This window comes from Micropterus salmoides, unplaced genomic scaffold (assembly GCF_014851395.1).
Source record: "Micropterus salmoides isolate LMB-PRFRI ecotype aquatic unplaced genomic scaffold, ASM1485139v1 Ms_hic_scaffold_1, whole genome shotgun sequence".
Taxonomy (NCBI): Eukaryota; Metazoa; Chordata; class Actinopteri; order Centrarchiformes; family Centrarchidae; genus Micropterus; species Micropterus salmoides.
In genome coordinates this window covers 52,041,663-52,054,828 of record NW_024040040.1, presented here as the reverse complement: position 1 = coordinate 52,054,828, position 13,166 = coordinate 52,041,663, and the positions used below count along the sequence as shown (strand labels likewise).

Genomic DNA, 13,166 nt, shown 5'->3' with positions numbered 1-13,166 from the left:
TAGTACTTTATTTATTAGTTACTAGTAACTATTCCCGTTTAACTAGTAACAACTAGTACTTATTTATTAGTTACTAGTAACTATTCCCGTTTAAGTAGTAACAACTAGTACTTTATTTATTAGTTACAAGTAACTATTCCCGTTTAACTAGTAACAACTAGTACTTTATTTATTAGTTACTAGTAACTATTCCCGTTTAACTAGTAACAACTAGTACTTTATTTATTAGTTACTAGTAACTATTCCCGTTTAACTAGTAACAACTAGTACTTTATTTATTAGTTACTAGTAACTATTCCCGTTTAACTAGTAACAACTAGTACTTTATTTATTAGTTACTAGTAACTATTCCCGTTTAACTAGTAACAACTAGTACTTTATATATTAGTTACTAGTAACTATTCCCGTTTAACTAGTAACAACTAGTACTTTATTTATTAGTTACAAGTAACTATTCCCGTTTAACTAGTAACAACTAGTACTTTATTTATTAGTTACTAGTAACTATTCCCGTTTAACTAGTAACAACTAGTACTTATTTATTAGTTACTAGTAACTATTCCCGTTTAACTAGTAATAACTAGTACTTTATTTATTAGTTACTAGTAACTATTCCCGTTTAACTAGTAATAACTAGTACTTTATTTATTAGTTACTAGTAACTATTCCCGTTTAACTAGTAACAACTAGTACTTTATTTATTAGTTACAAGTAACTATTCCCGTTTAACTAGTAACAACTAGTACTTTATTTATTAGTTACTAGTAACTATTCCCGTTTAACTAGTAACAACTAGTACTTTATTTATTAGTTACTAGTAACTATTCCCGTTTAACTAGTAACAACTAGTACTTATTTATTAGTTACTAGTAACTATTCCCGTTTAACTAGTAACAACTAGTACTTTATTTATTAGTTACAAGTAACTATTCCCGTTTAACTAGTAACAACTAGTACTTTATTTATTAGTTACAAGTAACTATTCCCGTTTAACTAGTAACAACTAGTACTTTATTTATTAGTTACTAGTAACTATTCCCGTTTAACTAGTAACAACTAGTACTTATTTATTAGTTACTAGTAACTATTCCCGTTTAACTAGTAACAACTAGTACTTTATTTATTAGTTACAAGTAACTATTCCCGTTTAACTAGTAACAACTAGTACTTATTTATTAGTTACTAGTAACTATTCCCGTTTAACTAGTAACAACTAGTACTTTATTTATTAGTTACTAGTAACTATTCCCGTTTAACTAGTAACAACTAGTACTTATTTATTAGTTACTAGTAACTATTCCCGTTTAACTAGTAACAACTAGTACTTTATTTATTAGTTACTAGTAACTATTCCCGTTTAACTAGTAACAACTAGTACTTTATTTATTAGTTACAAGTAACTATTCCCGTTTAACTAGTAACAACTAGTACTTTATTTATTAGTTACTAGTAACTATTCCCGTTTAACTAGTAACAACTAGTACTTATTTATTAGTTACTAGTAACTATTCCCGTTTAACTAGTAATAACTAGTACTTTATTTATTAGTTACTAGTAACTATTCCCGTTTAACTAGTAATAACTAGTACTTTATTTATTAGTTACTAGTAACTATTCCCGTTTAACTAGTAACAACTAGTACTTTATTTATTAGTTACAAGTAACTATTCCCGTTTAACTAGTAACAACTAGTACTTTATTTATTAGTTACTAGTAACTATTCCCGTTTAACTAGTAACAACTAGTACTTTATTTATTAGTTACTAGTAACTATTCCCGTTTAACTAGTAACAACTAGTACTTATTTATTAGTTACTAGTAACTATTCCCGTTTAACTAGTAACAACTAGTACTTATTTATTAGTTACTAGTAACTATTCCCGTTTAACTAGTAACAACTAGTACTTTATTTATTAGTTACTAGTAACTATTCCTGTTTAACTAGTAACAACTAGTACTTATTTATTAGTTACTAGTAACTATTCCCGTTTAACTAGTAACAACTAGTACTTATTTATTAGTTACTAGTAACTATTCCCGTTTAACTAGTAACAACTAGTACTTTATTTATTAGTTACTAGTAACTATTCCCGTTTAACTAGTAACAACTAGTACTTTATTTATTAGTTACTAGTAACTATTCCCGTTTAACTAGTAACAACTAGTACTTTATTTATTAGTTACTAGTAACTATTCCCGTTTAACTAGTAACAACTAGTACTTTATTTATTAGTTACTAGTAACTATTCCCGTTTAACTAGTAACAACTAGTACTTTATTTATTAGTTACTAGTAACTATTCCCGTTTAACTAGTAACAACTAGTACTTTATTTATTAGTTACTAGTAACTATTCCCGTTTAACTAGTAACAACTAGTACTTTATTTATTAGTTACTAGTAACTATTCCCGTTTAACTAGTAACAACTAGTACTTTATTTATTAGTTACTAGTAACTATTCCCGTTTAACTAGTAACAACTAGTACTTTATTTATTAGTTACAAGTAACTATTCCCGTTTAACTAGTAACAACTAGTACTTTATTTATTAGTTACTAGTAACTATTCCCGTTTAACTAGTAACAACTAGTACTTTATTTATTAGTTACTAGTAACTATTCCCGTTTAACTAGTAACAACTAGTACTTTATTTATTAGTTACAAGTAACTATTCCCGTTTAACTAGTAACAACTAGTACTTTATTTATTAGTTACTAGTAACTATTCCCGTTTAACTAGTAACAACTAGTACTTTATTTTTAGTTACTAGTAACTATTCCCGTTTAACTAGTAACAACTAGTACTTTATTTTTAGTTACTAGTAACTATTCCCGTTTAACTAGTAACAACTAGTACTTTATTTTTAGTTAACTAGCTGCACATTTTTGCCAGTGAAATCTATGAGCCTCTGCAGTTCAGATATCACTGAGTCAAAGTTACTTGTAACTTATTGAATATTTAATACTAGCTTAACAATTTCTATTTAATAATAGGCCTACCTGTTATTTAGAAGTTAGCCTACTGGTAACTATTCCCGTTTTACTAGTAAGAATTGATTAGATACTATTGCTTTATCTTTAGTTATTAGTCCAATGGTTACTAGTGACTATAGTTAATTTTTTGCTATTTAAATCTACGGGGCTCTGCAATTCAGATATACTTTTCATTATAGTTACTAGTAACTGATTGAATAGTCACTAGTAACCATTTCCATTTTACTAGTAACTATTATTTAGCGACTAGTGCTTTTTTAGTTACCAGTAACTATTCCTTCATTACAAGCCAAAGTCCTTCATTCAGTGTTGGGCATTAATGCCTACATGTCTACTATGTACATATACATAAGCAAAATGTGTCATGTATCAAAGATTAGTATTCAATATGCAAAACGGCCCCTCTCACAGTGTTACACTATATTATATGATTTCATTAATGTGTAACGACTTTATCTACTGCTTTGTTGTATAAAACGCATTAAAAAAGCATAATTTTTACAAACTGATGTGAAATCTTAAAGTAACAAATACATTTAGAGGCATAAAAAGTAAAATATTTGTGTCTTTAAAAATGGTAGAGGTGTGTGACTTGACTACTGGCAAAACAGTACTCGTTAAGATTAATCATTAACAACATATATAATATTATATTGAGAGAGTGATAATTAATTTGGAAACAGACAGCAGCCTCTGATAAAAGTAGAGCCTAGATTAGGATCCAGAACTTATTTTTTAAAATTATTTATTTTGTGGAGTTTGTATCACTAAAACGAAACAAACAAATCCAGTTATAGTTTTTATTATGTAGGCCTAATGCATAATCTCACGGCATGTGGTCATGTGACCTGTGTAGAGTCACGTGTCAGTAATCGGATGAGCCTCTGTCATTGGACAGGGAGCGGGCACGGACACCTACTGATACAAATACTCTGCTGCGTCACGAGATTTAATCTGCAGCTGCATCAAACTTGGCACAGACAGGCAGGGGCCACACCGGAAACCAGGCGCCTCTGCCTTCAAAATAAAATGTAGAACTGCAAACAGAGGGTAGTAAGATAAACTTTAAATCACTGGTGGGGAGCCAAAAACTACTTCCAATGTGAACCAGTGATGTCTCTGTATGTTTCAAGGTGTAGAGACGTCTGCACAGGAGGGGTTTCCTGCCTGCTCCGTGTTTTTTTTGCCAATCTTCAGTGTGGATTCATCCTTAAACAGTTTTTGGAGGAGCTGCAGACATGTGTTAAGATAAGATATAACTTTATTAATCCCTATTATTAACCGAGTCTAAGCCTATATGTCAATGGGCAGCATAAACATGCTAATGGCACATTAGCTTAGTTATTTTCTTGATTAATCATTTGGTCGATAAAACAGTGGAAGTTCAAAGATAAATCTTGTACTGACATTTTCAAACAGCTTATTTTTTCAACCAACTGTCCAAAACTCGAAGGTTTAAAATAACTCGAAGAAGATGAAGAAAACCAGAATTTGAGATGCTGAAACCAGTGATTTTCTTGCATGTTTCCTTTAAAAATGATTATTTGGTTGTTAAAGCTGTGGAAGATAAATTTTCTGGTTTTTCTGAATAAGTGAAGGATGAAATGAACCCTGAGCAGCTAAAGCCAAACGTGCAGCCACAGGCCGTGCATCAGCATAACAAGTATCCCCTTTTCTTATTTCTTATTCCTACTATTAAAGGTTCCCCTTCATTTCCGTTCGTTTTGCTTTTATTTTGAAAGTTTTGACCAGAACTCCTTCCCTGATCTGTGTGACTTGGCCATTCCGTTGCTAGGGTACAAGCTCCGTAGCAACCGAACCACCGAGAGACAAAATTGAGATTTTAGGTTTTTGCCTTTTAATCTACAGAGGATGAGGGCGCTCCTCCCTGCACTGAGGCCGGAGACAGGAGCGTTACCTTGAAATAAAAATGCCAGCCACACAAGTAATAAAGCAAAAACCTGTAGAGGCTACAAGAAAAACCCTCGAGAAGCCCAAACCGGTGAAGGTAAGAGCGGTCAACGGGACAGAAAATGAACTCAAAGTGCCCGCTGTGCGTAAAAGCCGCGCGTCGAGCTGCCCGAGGTGTCCGCAGCGGGACAGCAGGTGCGAGAGGAGCACCGGGGCGCAGCGCGCAGCCGTAAAGACGAGCTGTGAGAGGAGAGCCAGGTCCAGCTCCACCGCTCCCAGCACCACCGCAAACTGCCCCAAGACAAACCCGGACTGTCGCAGGGCGACTAACTCTCTGAAACACGCTGCTGTTTACCCAAAATGCCAAGAGATGGCCGCCGGTCCGGGTCCGAGGGAGCAGCGGGGGGTCAGGGCTGAGACAAAACATGCAAGTCAGAGGTGAGACAGAAGGGAAGTGTCTCAGGGGACATCCAGAGCTCCTTAAAGTTGTCTTCCCATGCCTGCAACAAGAGAGCTTTTAGTGTCTCATGGCTCTGAAAGCTGCTCCACTGGATTTTCTGTAGTGATAATAAGTTCATTTGTATTGAATATGTTAAAGGTCACATGTTTTATTAAGTCTAAAATCTTAAAAAATACATATGTCTGAAAGTAAAATATGATAGAGATGCTTTGGGGGAACTAGCTGAATGAGACTTCTCACAGGAGCATCATTGAAATGCAAAAGAAACCTTCAATAAGTAGTTTTCATTTTCATATCAATGTCCACTTTATGTTTGAATCGATCACACCTTTAAAATGCTTTGCTTTCTTTCAGCAGTCTGGAGTAAAGTTCAAGGCTGCAGCTGTAGATGTCTTTACATTTTGAAATTTGTCTCGCGTCATCAATAAATTAACAACAAGACATTAGAAAAATGTATATTTTACACGTTCCTACCTGTGCCGCTGCGCACATCTGCCAGAAATGAGCTTTTATGAGTGAAATAAAGTTTCACGCTCCTGAACCGCAACAACATTCGGTATCTGTTAAAGGAGTATTTTCTGCTTTGTTAGTTCAGAGCGAAAGTAAAACAGATATTCTGATTCAAAACTCAAACGGGGGTCATCAGCATCTTTACAGTACATTTACAGTAAACATAATCAGTTATATTATTTGTGTAGGCTATGTGTGCTGGGCAATGTGTAAATGTAAATTTACTGTATTTCAATGAAGTACAGATACTGTAATACTGAGTTGCAGTATTAAAACAGTAACAATGGTAAATTATGAGTAATCACTGTGATTTGTGTTCAGCACCATACTGTAATTTAGAAATAAAATAGTGTAGTTTTAGAAAAATGCTGTGTGGGTTCATTACTGTGAATTGCTGTAACTATGATATTACAATATCATATCATTTCAGCCACAAGGCAATTTAAAGCAACATGGGGAAATCAATAAAAAAGACATTGTACCAACTAAAAAAACAGTCAAATAGAAAATAAAAACCTACAAGCCAGCAATTAACTGTAAAAGTACAATAATACATGTTACTGTGTGTGCAGCTCAGAGTCTGGAGGTGTTGACATTTGTAACAAAAGGCAGGTAAACTGTCCTGAGGTATCTTCCTCGGCCATCTGTTGCAGGACTAATCCCACACGCTTTACCCCCCGCTGGTGTGACAGAGCTGCAGGTGAACTCGGTGTAAACATCCAGAAACTTGCCAGCACTTTGATTGGCTGTTTTAAGGTCTCAGGTCAGCCGGGAGCCACATGTAGTCTGCCCGCTCACCGTGCACAGCCTCCGCTCAGGTTTTTATATTCATGTGTTTCTCTGTTTCAGTCCCAAAGCTTTCACTGTCATCCCCCCGAACCCAAAAAAAGAAGAGAGATCCAGAGAAGTGAGTTTTCACACCTGCGCGCTTAAAATCAAATTGGATTCATACCGTTGATTTCCACGTTAGGTTCATTGTCATGTGACGTGTGATTGGTTGAGCAGAGGCGGAAGCGGAGCTCGCTGCTTTGGAGGAGCTTCGGCTGAGCAGAGCGATGGCTTACGTCTCCATTAACCCCAGCAGCGTTGGTGAGACGCACACACAAAGTAGGACTGTTATGTCTTTTCGATGTAATCCATCAATCTGACTGTTCAGGTGTGTGTGTCTGTGTTAACAGGTGGCTGTATGAGTCTGGAGGAAGTACGGCTGAAGCAGCAGCAGGAAATGATGCAGGCCAAGAGGAAACCGGTCAGACTAAATTGTATCAATAATTAAATCTGTAAATTAACTAGTTATTTCATTTATCAGGTAAATGCAGTGGAGTAAAAAGTACAATATCTCTAGTGAAGTAGAAGTAGAAAGTGGCACGAAAAGAAAACACTCAAACAAAGTACAAATACCTCCAATTTGTACTAAATATAGTACTTGAGTAATTGTACTTACTCACGGTCAACCACTGGTTTCTGGTCTTGTAGTGCAAAGAGTAAAGGGCAAAGACAGACTGAAAAAAGTCACTTTAAACATGTTCAAAAGAACCAAAGTCGTGTTTTTTACCTGGAAGTATTTATGGGATATACGCTCTCTTTATAAAAACACTGACATTAAACATTATTTAAATAATAATAATAATAATCTTTATTTGTAGAGCACTTTACAAGTTACAAAGTGCTTTAACAAGTGTAAAGACATTAATACCCAAAATCAATAATACAAAAACAATACAAGATAAAAGCATGAAAACATTGAAAAGACTAAAATACACGTTTAAGATAAATATAAAATTAGTAAAATAGAATAAAATAAAACATACTGGGAGCCAGTGTAATGAAGCTAAAATAGGAAAATTTAAATTTAAATTACTATCAAACCAAACACCAAGGTTCTTTACCACAGGCTTAATGTGATTTACTAGCGAACCAGCAGATGGCAGTATTTGATTTGCCATCTGCTGGGACCCGATGACCAGGATTTCTGTTTTGTCTGAGTTCAGCTGGAGGAAATTATTTGACATCCATTTTTTAACTTCACAAAGGCAGTTGTTAAGGAACTCAGCATTCCAGGGTTTGTGGATCTGACGGGCAAGTATATTTGTGTGTCATCAGCATAAATATGAAAAAAAATGCCATGTTTATGGATAATATGTCCAAGGGGAAGCAGATACAAGGAAAACAAAATGGGTCCTAAGACCGACCCCTGAGGCACACCATATTTAACTGGACAGAACGAAGAGACATAGTTGTTTACAGACACGCAAAACTTCCTATTTGACAGGTAGGATGAAAACCATTCTAGGGCAGTACCAGAGATCCCCACCCAGTGCCTCAGTCTGTCTAACATGATGTTGTGATCAATGGTGTCAAAAGCAGCGCTAAGGTCCAGGAGTACAGGACTGAGCACATACCTTCATCAGCAGACATTAAAAGGTCATTGGTGACTTTAAGCAGGGCAGTCTCAGTGCTGTGGTACTTCCTGAAACCAGACTGAAACTTTTCAAATATTTTGTTATTTTCCAGTACAGTGAGCAGCTGTTTGGACACAATTCTTTCTAGAATCTTTGCAATAAAAGGCAGTTTTGAAATTGGTCTAAAATTTTGTGGGAGGGAGGGATCTAAACCAGGTTTCTTTAAAAGTGGGTTCACGCAAGCCGTTTTAAAATAATCAGGGACACAACCAGTCGATAGGGAGCTTATTTGCATCGTTGTTGTTGTTGTTGTTTCAGATGAAGACGCAGGTGATGGAGCAAACCCCCGTCCTGGAGAGCTGAGCGTCGCCTCTCCTCCCGTCTCCGCTGGCAGCTCAACTCCTCGCTCTAGATGTTGTGAACACAAAGGTCACATGAGTCCAAACATATTTAAATACAACATTTAAATAAAACACATATAGAAAAATGTACTCATGACATGATACAAAGAACAACCCTGCTTGTGTGTATTCTGACATCACTGTGGACCCGTGAAGAGAATTATACGCTATGTTTTGTGTACAGGTCTTCAGTATATTATGTAATTTGTAAATTATATGTCTGTCGTGTACAAGTCTACAGTTTAAAGGGTTAGTTCGCCCAAATTAGACGTTATTTTTTTCACAAACTAGCAACCCAATAGCTTTTTTTTATTAATCTTTGCAGTGATCTAAAGGATTACAGCTTGATGGATAAACCCTTAACGAGGCCATTACTCAAATCTTATAACGCCTTAATAGAAAGTGGGATTAGATAAAACATTTAATTGGTTGTTTCAAGAACTTTTTTTCGCTTAAAGGATCATTTCTGTGTTTCCAAACCTGGGCCCTATTTTCACATATGTTGGTGTTGCAATGACTAGCAGGTACAAAACGTTTTGAGTCCTGCAGTAGATGCTTCAGCCAGCAGACGTGAATCCGGCTGCAACATATTCCTTCGGTGCAATTGCGTCCGTCAAAATGGCGTCCACAAAAAGGTCTCAGGGTTTAAAATACAGAAATGATCCTTTAAGTTTTTCATGTTTTGAGTTGTTTGTCCATTTCCGCCCCAGTACAGTTGAGGTTAATGGCTTTTGTTTGTGCAGCTCCACCTGTTGAGAAATCACATTAAAGAAACTTTACAGCAGCGTGTCTTTTCAGAAGTTATGTCCCGCTTACACTGAATAATCTACCGAACACACTGTCAGCTGATTTCATTGGAACTACTGAAGAAATAAGTCGTACAAAAGCTGCTCACAGTCCTAAAAGACGGCTGTGCACAAGTCAAGTCCCACAAAGCCCTGAAATATATTCTTCACCAATTATTGTTATTATTTTCAGACAGGAAATACAATCAGAGGACATGAGGTCCGTAGCCAGAATCAAACCGGGGACACTGTCATTAAAAGGGACAAAATTTGGGATCATATTAGTTTGAATTTTGGTCATTGTTGCAACAATAAAGCATTTGATTCATGCTAGAAGTCTGATATTGCGTCTCCGAGGCTCATGGGTAATGTAGTGTTTAACTTGATTCAGGAACTAATTTGCAGCGGTGGAAGAAGTTTTTAGACATTTTACTTTTTTTCAAAAAACATTTGTCACAAGTAAAAATACAGTTTTTGTACTTGAGTAAAACAAAATGTACTTTAAGTATCAAAGTAAAAGTACTCACTGTGCAACAAATAAGCAGCATTTTAATATTGCAGCCCACTGCAGCAGAGCTAATATTACTTATTTTATGAACTGCTGGCGGTTAAAGTTACGTATGTATGAGCTAAATTTACATATTTTATAAACTCATTATAGGTTTTTTTACATCTTCATCAGAAAAGTTAGTTACAATATTTCCATCGGAAATGTGGAATTAAAGTTACATAAAATAAAATAGTACCTCAGAGTTGCACTTAGGTACAGTAGTTCAGTGAATGTACTTTGTTACTTTCCACCACTGCAAACGTGATGTATTAATTATACACACATTTTTGATATTGTAAATTTCCCACGGGATATCTGTGTTTCTGTGTTGATTAAGTTCATTAAAAGTTTGATTTAATTATTTTAAACTGAAATCTCTTATTAAAAGTCCACTTATACCGTACCTGTAGTAGTTTAAATGCGGATCATTTGCTTTACTCTTAGACAGCTTCATCTCCTGCACCTTGGTAAAGGCGTGGCCAGTGAACGCATCACGCCATTCTTACATGAAGCACGCACGTACAGAGATGACTGGCAGGAATGTAAACGGACATGAATTACTGTATCTGTTGTCCTCCCACTCTTTCACCTGACGCAGAACCCCAGCCAATGAGCTGAAGTCGTGCAGTAAACATGTGCAGTAAAGTCATACCACTGTTGTTGTATTACTCATGTTGTGAGGACTCTGTTTGCACAAGTTAAACTGTGATTAACGCTCACTTTTTCCACCAGACCTCTACTTAAGCTTAAAGATTTTAGAAATAATCATCTAAATCTTCTTCACAATTACACCAGCTTTCGTTGTTGTTGTTGTTGTTGTTCCTTGACTCTGGAGAAGCCTCCCAGCTTTTAGAGAAGCTGAATCAGTGCAGACACTTAAAAAGCATCTTTAAACTTTGAACCTATTAATATTTGTTTCTATCTTGTCTTTTCTGTCTCTCCCCACATTTCTTCCTGTAAAACACTTGTAACATTTGTCGATTATTTCCCTAAACAGCTGAGCATTGTGGTTTTTTGCTGGGGACTATTTTGAGCGGCGGATGAATCCACATGTGGATACTCTAGTGAGTATTTGGGGCAGCAGGATGGTGTGTGTGCACTGTAAATCATTACAGCCCCATTAAGCTGTGTCCACTTAACTCCTTGTTTAAACTCAAAGAGCTCTGACAGGTTTGGGGGTTTGAACTCAACCGTGTGTTTTAGAGAGTTAAACTTAATTCACTGTTTTATTTAAGACTTTTGTCAGATATGACTTTTTGTAAGTTATCAGTTAAAGGTGGGTGTGCAGGGATGGGAGCAAGAGAAAGAAAAAAGCCTAGCTGCTGTGTCCTTTGAGTTTGTCTTTTTTAAACCATCATGTATTCAAATTTCAAATAAAATATAGACACTTGAAGATGAAGGTGAAACAAATTATAAAAAGTTCAGTCAACTAAAAAAAAAAAAAGCAATGTTGAGACAACTAGAAAGCTGTATTCATATCAACTTTATAATTTTTTTGTGTTGAGTTGAATCAAAGGCAGTCTTCAAGTTGAGTTAACTGGCATTTCCAAGTTGCACTAACCTGAAATGTCTTACAGTGTGGGAATGAGTCAGTATAAACCACATGGTGATGAAGAAACCCAGTGAGGCTCCCGGATGGGTTTTAATAGTTCCTGGAAAAAATAGAGCTGTGTGGCTCAGAGGAAGAAGAGACATCAGGCTGTGAGACACACAACAGGACTCGATAGGAGATAAATTCACTGAATCCCTTGACAAATAAGAAAAATACTGAATATCACATGGGTTTTCCTTTAAGGGTTCAGGTATCGCATTCACTTTTTAACAGATAATGTCAGGGTAAATAAAGTCCTCGTGTAATTCTGTCATCCGCCAGTAGAGGTCGCTTTCTGCCTGTTTCAGAGCCGGTGAAGGTGCACAGGGTGGGAGAGTGATGAAGATGACGGCACAACATGTCATGTAAATGAAGACTGACTTGTGTTTGGAGAACATTTGGATCCCTCCAGAAAAATAAGATATTATAAAAATAAATATTATAGTCGGAGCATAGAGCTTAAAATACCACAGCAGCACGATAAGGTCACAGCCATTTGATCTTTTGCAGGGAAATATCTTTGTTGCCATTAGGATGATTCAAATGGTAACATTGGCAGTCTTTGCGCGCGCACGCGCACGCACACACAGAATAAAGGACAGGGAGCTAAATGTCACGAGCGTCTCGGGAATGCATAATTAAAATGTCATATTAGGTGACTGAAGCAGCCAACTGCGCATGCGTAAGAGATATTGCAATATCTGTAGTTTGAGCAGCTGTAGTTGTTGTTCGTGTAGCCATGATTGTAGTCCAGCAGAGACGCCATTCTGTGACGCCGATGTTGCATTCAAGGGATCATCACAAGCTCAGACGTTTCAATGCCGAGTTCTTCACTATCAGATTTTTTTTTTTTTGACAATTAGGTTTACACATACAAGGGATTATCTCAATCAATCAGCATTTAAAAAACTAACACGACAGTAAGAAGAATATTTTTTAAAGTCATTTTCATGTTCTTATTTTTCTTTTTCTTACTTATTGGTTTATGAATCTGGCCTGAATACAATAAATTACTTTCCCCGTGAGAAATAAAAAACTTATTTGCTTTCTCATAATTCTCAACATCTTGCATACAAAACCAAATTGTCATAGACGTAAAGCAACTTATTAGGTAAAAGGTTAAAGGGATGTCCTGGAGTTATCCTTGGGAGGTGGAGGAATATTAAAATAGCCCTTTGGGAAAGTAATTTCATAAAATGTGGATTGGAACAAAGCTTGGTTGATTCCCGAGAGATAAGAAGGTTCATTTTATAACATATATTTTGCCTCTATTTTTCAAACTCTACAGACTTGTCTATATTTTTTTCTTCTGCATCTAAGAAAGAGAAACTGTAATATACTTGAACAGAATAAAGAATGCAGCTCCATCAACACGTTTTTGAACAATTAAAACCACTTTATTTTTGATCACTTTGATATCATATCAATCAGTGGAATCATAAACACATTTATTCTCAAGCAAAATTCTTTAAAGCTGTACTGAAGCTTGAATAAACCAGAACAAATGTATTTAATGTTAACAGGTATTATTTGTTTTTTTTACTATTATTATTAAAAATCTTTA

The 13,166-nt window shown here is 35.6% G+C and overlaps 1 long non-coding RNA gene and 1 pseudogene across 1 annotated transcript; both read left to right on the top strand.

The window, feature by feature from the left end:
* LOC119896614 overlaps positions 1–13,166 on the top strand; it is an 858,889-nt pseudogene that overhangs the window by 611,166 nt on the left and 234,557 nt on the right.
* LOC119896982 lies at positions 4,219–9,460 on the top strand. The gene is made up of 5 exons (XR_005443330.1): positions 4,219–5,341; positions 6,723–6,780; positions 6,879–6,962; positions 7,052–7,122; positions 8,594–9,460. It is a non-coding gene; the product is annotated as an uncharacterized LOC119896982 (long non-coding RNA).